This window comes from Ochotona princeps, chromosome 18 (assembly GCF_030435755.1).
Source record: "Ochotona princeps isolate mOchPri1 chromosome 18, mOchPri1.hap1, whole genome shotgun sequence".
Lineage (NCBI taxonomy): Eukaryota > Metazoa > Chordata > Mammalia > Lagomorpha > Ochotonidae > Ochotona > Ochotona princeps.
Genome location: NC_080849.1, coordinates 40346383 through 40354275, shown reverse-complemented (window position 1 = coordinate 40354275; position 7893 = coordinate 40346383). Strand labels below are relative to the sequence as shown.

General features: G+C 42.1%; 1 pseudogene; it reads right to left on the bottom strand.

The window, feature by feature from the left end:
• Nucleotides 1–7272: 7272 nt before the first annotated feature.
• Nucleotides 7273–7639, bottom strand: LOC101529593 (large ribosomal subunit protein uL29-like; annotated as a pseudogene).
• Nucleotides 7640–7893: the final 254 nt, after the last annotated feature.

Sequence of the window (7893 nt, the reverse complement as noted above, 5' to 3'; positions counted from 1 at the left end):
CCCATGTGGTAGAACATATAAATTCTTTATAATTTGTCACCACTGAAAATCATGCTGTAATTTTACACCATGAACGCTGTGACTATTAACGCTGATTATCGAGTTACTTTCCAAAAAGATTATATCCATTTAAGTCCACTTGCTAGTGCCTCATATATTTTAAATGCTGACAGCTGAGAAACCCAGGGTTTAGGAACGATCCTTTTCCACTTAAACAGCCTCCAGTCTGATGAGAGTGAACTAACCCTTTCCTCCAGCCATAACCCCGGCCTCCTGTGAAAGGCGTGGTAAATCACAGGTGAGTAGATAATTTGGAAAACATGCTTTGGAGACAGCATAAGCCAGAAAGCATTCACCCTTTAAAAAAGAACTTAAGGAACAAAGCCAGGGAGCATTAGGACAAGCCAAACTAGGGCTTCATGGTTCCTAGAATCTACACCCCAAATAAGCTATTAATAATACCAAAGTAAGTTCATTATTCTGACTGTTATCATTTTATTTATGACCACAAATTAAAAAGCTATTTTCATTTTAGAAAAGACAAAATTGGAGTGAGTGGTTCAAGAGGTAAGGAAGAGCTTGGATTCCTGGCATCCCATTTTGGAGTTCAAACCCAGGCTCCATGACCTACCCAGCTTCCTGCTAATGTGCCTCTGGAGAGGTAATATACAGAGGATGATCCGTGCCACCCAAGGAGGAGACCTGAATGGAATTCTTAGTTCCTGGCTTGGATCTGGCCCGGTCCTGGCTGTTGTGGGCATTGGGGAAGTGAACCAGTAGATGCAGTCTCTTTGTCTCTCTGAAGATAAATAAAATACAACTTTTTAAAAGATTTAAACATCATTTTTAAAAAATCAATTGAAGCTGAAACATATATCTAAACACATTTAGAAAGTATGTGCAATATGCGTACTGCAAAGAACAAATATTTGAGGGCCCGGCACAGTAGCCTAGTGGCTAAAGTCCTTGCCTTGAACATGCCAGGATCTCATGTGGGCACTGGTTTTAATCCCGGTGGCCCCGCTTCCCATCCAGCTCCCTGCCTGTGGCCTGAGAAAGCAGTCGAGGATGGCCCAAAGCCTTGGGACCCTGCACCCACATGGGAGACCTGGAGGAAGTTCCTGGCTCCTGGCTCCGGATTGGCACAGCACCGGCCGTTGCAGTCACTTGGGGAGTGAATCATCAGATGGAAGCTCTTTCTCTTTGTCTCTCCTCCTCTCTGTGTATCTGACTTTGCAATAAAAATAAATCTTTTAAAAAAACCAAATATTTGAGAAAGAAATCAGGTAAAAAAAAAAAGTAACTTTAAAAATTAGTATTCACCTCTAACCTGAGGAAACTATTTGTTTCATTTCAAAAGATAAACTTTGCTTTCAAAAATAATGTACAGCATAAACCACAACTTCTGAAAGTTATTTGTCCCGATGAAACAGTTGTCCAGTCTGGCACCTGTCCTTGTTGAACCTGAACAGTGCCCTCGGCGGCTGCTAGATGAGAGGACAGTGAGAGTGCAAGCCTTGCCCAGGACCTCCTGCAGGAATTCAGCTTCCCTTGAGCCCCTAGATACAACACCACCCAGCTCTGCATGGGGTCAGTGTTGAAAGGACCACCACCCACCACCAATGGTCGGACAGTGTTACTACTGCAATAGAACCATTTTAAATTGAACCCATTATGGGAGCATTTATTTCCAGGCTGTTAGTCAAAGACTGGACTACTTGAAACTTCGTGGTAAGCTCTGGAGATAGAACCCTGGGCTCTGAGCCAGTTCGTATGAAATCACCATGCTAGAAAGTGAGATCTGGGGAGCAGAGTGTGAGTGAAGTGGCAAACAGTCTTATTGTGCAAACACTTTACAGAGCAGTCATGTGGCAGATTCTTTCTCTGAACAGTGACATTTGTATTTTCCACATGACAAGTAGCTAATTGCTTATATTCACCTGGAGTATAGATTAGCTGTATATACCTGCAGTAAACAATACAGAAAACAATTATGTCCAAGCATAGGATGTTGCGCAGAGAAGAGTGAAGGGTGACCTACAAGGCTTTAGTCATCATTTAATCACATGATTTCCATGGGAAGATCTATTATTCCAAGTTCCATATAAACAACTTATGAGAGAACCTCTGGGTACTCCCTGGATCTCAGTTTTCTCACGAGGGTGTAATACTGAAGGTGTCTTCCAGCTATAATGTCTTGTGATTCTTTGTTATTGGTTCATTTCAAGTAAGCTGAAGCGAATCCCTGTAACCGGGCAGCATTCCTAGGCAGTACAGCATTTGAAGGTTGCTCATGCTCTGTTCAGAAAGCTGTGTCTTGCTTGTTTTCACAGCGATTGAGGATTTACCACCATTATTTTGCATGTGAAATTCTAGAATGGCACTCACATCTTGCTCTGAATATTTATACACAGAAGACCTTACTTGTTATAGCAAACTCATTTTTTTTTTCAGATTTGTCAGTTTTACGGAAACTTGAGAGATCCAAACAGGCTCACATTTCTAAGTAAAAGCAAACAGTAATTTCTGTTTCTCTACCCATGAGTTAATCATAGTAATGATGTTTCCTAAGAGTCAAGACATTGACCATCTTCAGAGAGTTTCACAAAAGGGCAATGATTCGCAACACCTTGAGTTCAGTATTTTAAATTACAGACTGTAAGGCAAGCAACCCAGTGAGCACCCAACGTGCCTTGAATTCAAAAGTTCCCTGTTTGGAGTCAAAACTAGACAAAGCCTAGTTTACCAATACGATATCTATTCCTCTAGGAGTTAAGTGCTACTAAGAAACTCCCTCAAGATCCTTCCACTAGAATGCAAAGGAGTCTGAAATTCCACCAACTTCTACTTTAGGAAACCATGTTATTTACAAAGCCCACAGAAACACAGTGTGCGCCCCTGATTGGCTGATAATGGCCCATCAGCTCCTTTAATCCTTGCTTAGACCTCTCACTGGCCACCTGTCTAGGAACGAGTGTTGTGCTGGGAGATGGAGGAAGGGAAAGATTGAACCTAGAGTAGTTAGGCGCCAGCTGCGTACGCAGCACTGGAGAGAGGGGTCCACGACCAAAGCCGTTCTCATCTGCTTCCTTGTTTGTCTATCACTTTCTCTGTCTTGACTCAAAAGAAGTCAATGTACCTCATTCTCCCTCTTGGGTCTCAGAGGGTTCAGGCTAGAATATGTGTGTCTCCCACTCTGTTTCTGTCCCCTCTCTGCTGGTCCCCAACAGATGGTGACATACAAATCAGTCTCACTGTGACCCTGGGCCAGTGCCTGGCAGTTGCTCTGTAGGCTATCCCGCTCCACCCGTTTGGATCCCATTTCTCTGTACCTGGATGACTTACTAAGCTTGCATCCAGAAGTGACTTCTCTTTGGTGCATGGAGGAGGAAGTGAAAGATCATTCTTATCCCTCTCTGTCATTTCCAGCCCACGGTTCCTGCCAAGAGGAAGGTGACAATGATGTCTGTTCTTGACGTTGTGGAGCAGGACAAGGTGGGTCTAGGACTGTACCTTGTAACATTTGGGGTGCGTCTAATTAGATGGTGTATTTAATGGGTAAGGTAAATTCTGTAGGGCAGGAACTTCATTTTCTACAATACTCTCATTAGATGGTCTATGCTTTGTTTTATCTGAAACTCTATTTTGAACTTAGGGTTTTTTCCTTTTTGTTTGTTCTAAGTGTATCTTGTCCTGTTTCCCAAGGACTTGTGAGTTCCACGAAAGGAGAACCCCTGATGTGGATGATGGGTAGTTTTCCTCAAATAGGTTACCAGTGCCTACACTACCAACTCCAGAGTATCCCTAAGAAGGCAATGGAGACAATAAGTGATTATATCCTTAAACTGGGTCTAATTCGACATTTTCATGGTCCATAACTTATGTCACCACATCTTCTGAGTGTCACTGGGGACACAAAAATATGAACAAGGTCTGACTGGTACTCCTGACATCCCGCAGATCCAGAGAGCCAGTGAATGCAGGCAACAGGAGCTGGTTGACTTTCTGGGTCTTTCCTCATTTGAAGGGTCTTTATGGCTGGTCTCCTGCCTCCACACTCTCATGTACAACATGGAGTGGTGGCAGGGTGAAGGGTCAGTCTCCCTGGCTGGCCACACAGAGGTCTGGACTGGAGAGCTAATGAGAACTTCCCTGTGGCTGAGCTTCTGAATGCCTCCTCTGACCCCCAAGGTCATGGCAGTACCTCCCTCCCTGGGCCGTTGGGACAGTTACACTGACATAAGCCATGTGGAGGGTTTGGCTCATAGAAACCACTCGGGAAATGTTAGCCCCACTGTCTTAACACCATTGCTAAGTATTCAGGAAAACATGTCCCTGTTGGAAATCATGGACTCATTTGTCATTGCAAAGAGAGTGCATTGGAAGGGACACAAAATATTTTCAGTTTTCAATCAAAAGATTTGACATCACAGTGTTGTTATCTAATGTTGAGCCAACACTGTGGTTAGTGTTTATTTTTTAAAGCTGATGAGGGCCATGTGTGCGTATGTACACATAGGAACATATTATGCATCTATAGTCAGTGTACACTTATGCATATACAATGCAGCTCAACTCATTGCTTACAGGAGCTCTGCAAACTTACTGCAAACACAGAGTTGGTGAATCCCAGAACACTACTCCTACAGAACACACTGGGCTAAGTTTCTTCAGGCTTCTCAAAACCTTTTTGTGAACTTGTTATGCTCAGCTGAGTGCGTATTTAAGGACACTTTATTTCACATGTGTCATATATGTTCCTATTTGTGTATGAATTTTTGACTGCAAAGATAAATCATAGGGAGGAAAATAATAGTGACTTCAGTAAGTCAGAAGACATTCATTTCTCATCTAACAGTCTGCTTCTCTTCTAACACTCTGTCGTGTCCCTGTCTGAGATTGTACTTGCCACTTTGTGCAATATGCAGTCTCTACCTCATAGCCCAGTATAGCTGCTCTAGCGCCTGCCATCATGTCCAAATTTCAGCCAGTAGTCTGAGAAAAGGAAAAAGGTAAAGCAGGGAATGGAATTTTTTTTGGGGGGGTGAGGGGAGTCCCAGTCTCTCCAAAATTGTACCATAAAATTCAAAAATTCAAAATTTAAAAAAAGGAGGTGAGGGAAAGCACATTCCCTTCCTTTGAAAAACATGGACTCTTAGACGTCAATCTCATGTCCCACGGTCGAGTCTCTTAGCTCCTTTTAATTACAAGGAAGTCAGAGAAATGTAGACTTCATCTGGGCAGCAATGCCCACCATTAAAATTTCCATTGCTGTAAAATTTTGTTTTATAACTTTGTTAAGTGGCTAAAAGTGTTATACCACTCTACTTTTAATGATCTGTGATAACTTTAAGGTTTACTGTACTTGAATGAAATACTCATTTCTCCAATCAGCTATTATTTATCAACATTATATTCTCGCTAAACTACAGTCTTTTGCTTTTTACTGGTAAAACTTCTCATTTGGTGATATATTAAGGCTTTTTAATATAAACTTAAAATGTTATTTCAAAAATAAAACAATCAAGATGGTGGAATAGGGGAAGGACACATTTAAATAGATGGAGAAATATTAGCCAGTGTGAAGGAAAGACGGCACATTCCAGGAAACAGGAGAGGACAGAACGACAGCAGAGGGGCACCTGGAGACTGACAGACACAGGAAAACAGTGCACACAACGGTGTGGTGTTGCAGTGACTGATACCCCAGCAGCATTCAGCAAACTGTGGGCTTAACGCCACTGGCGTTAAGGGAAGGGATGTCATTTGTATGAGAACAGCTGAGTGGACAGCATGTGAATGAGAACACTTAGTGGGATATACAAAACAAAAAAGTTCCAAACAAGATCATAGAAACAATTGATGGGTTCTGTTGATAAGTTCAATACCTCCTCCCTTATCCTATGTGGTCCATAAAAGTCTGATGCCACAAATAAACTTCAGCTTTGGAACATCAGTCAAGAGTCCATGCTCCAAGTCCATCACTGCAGTACAGCGCCAGAAATCTAACATAAGAACCCAGAACTGAAACTTGCTGGAGGGAGTGGCACAACTGACTGCAAACAAAGAGCTGTGTACCAATTGCAATAAGTAAAATCAAACTGTAGACCTCTGAGTGACACAGCTTAGAAACTTGCCCCAACGAGAATAATCTGTTAAGCAAAAGTACAATGACCAAGAGCTAAATAAGAGACAAAGACACAATGAATATTACTGAAGACTCCCCTGCAAAGGAGCAAAACTCTTTGTCAACCTCAGAGCTCACTGAAGAAGACATTGAGAAAATGGGGGATACAGAATTCAAAACACTTGTTATAAAACCTCATGTCAATAATGAGAAGCATTTAAAGCAGGCATTCAAGGAATTCAAGGAATATGTCACACCAGAAATGAATCAAATGAAAGCTGATATATTAGAATTGAAGAAATACAGTGGAGCAAATTAAAAGTACAGTGGAGGGTCTCCAAAATAGGATGAAGGAGGTAGAAGAAAGAATCTCAGAATTAGAAGACATTTCCTGTCACCAGGGGGAAACAAACAAAAAGCTGGAAATGGAACTGGATCAGGCCAAAAAAAGTATTCAGGAATTGAAAGACACTATTAAAAGGCCTAATTTAAGAGTTATGGGAGTCCCAGAAGGTGCAGAAAGAGAAGCAGGGTTTACAAATGTATTTAATGAAATAATAAAGAAAAATTTCCCTAATCTAGAGAAAGAATTGGGAAACAACATCCAGGAGTGGTACAGAACTCCCAACAGGGTTGATCAAAAGCAAGCTTCACCACGACATATGATCTTCAAGCTCTCTTCAGTTGAACATAAAGAAAAGATCTTTAAATGTGCATGTGAAAAAAATCAACTGACATATAAAGAAATGCCAATTAAACTCGCAAGAGATCTCTCACAGGAAACTCTACAGGCCAGAAGAGAATGGAGCGACGTATTCCAGATCCTAAAAGCAATAAACTTTCGGCCCATAACTTTGTCTTTGAAAATGAATTAAAATTATTTCATAGTAAAGAATTTGTATGAGAACAGCTGAGTGGATAGCATGTGAATGAAAACACTTAGTGGGAATATACAAATCAAAAGAGTTCCAAACAAGATTATAGAAACAATTGATGGTTTCCATTGATAAGCTCAATACCTCCTCCTTTATCCTATATGACCCTCGGGGTGTGTGTGTGTGTGTGTGTGTGTGTGTGTGCGCACGTGTGTGTTTGTGTTTTGTGTGTTTATTGCGTGCCTATTGCATTGCCACTACCAGCAGGGTTCAGGCCTTGACCGCATACTTGCGCAGTAGGTACAGTAGCTCCTTCTGCTGCTGCTTCTTTGTCTTGAGGTTCTCCTCGTGCTTGTTGAGGCAGCGGCACATGGCACACGTCTTCTTGGGCCGCAGGTCCAGGGGATTGTACTACTTGCCCTTGTAAAACTTCCTGAGGTTTTCTTTCTGGGTTTGGGTGACGACCGTGAGCATCCTGGCGATGGACTTGTGGAAAACACAGATCCTGGACAGCTTGTACACCGCGCTGCTGGTGACCTCAGCAATACACAGCTGCCACAGCTCCATTTTGAGGTGGTCCAGATGCTTCAGCAGCTCCTCCTTCCTGTGGGAGGTCCCGAGCTTTGATCTTGGTCATGACTGCCACCGCCGCCCCTCGGAGGGAAAGAGAAAGATGTTCTCTTGACAGAGAAAAGGAATAGCACCTACCAAAACCACAGGCAAATGTGAAGAAAATCCCAGTGAAATAACAACAGAAGACTAAATCAATGAATAACAAATTGCTAAAATGACAGGACCAAATTAACACCCATTCATATTAACCTTGAAGGTAGATGGATTAAACACATCAATCAAATGTCACAGATTAGTAGACTGGATTTAAAAACAAAA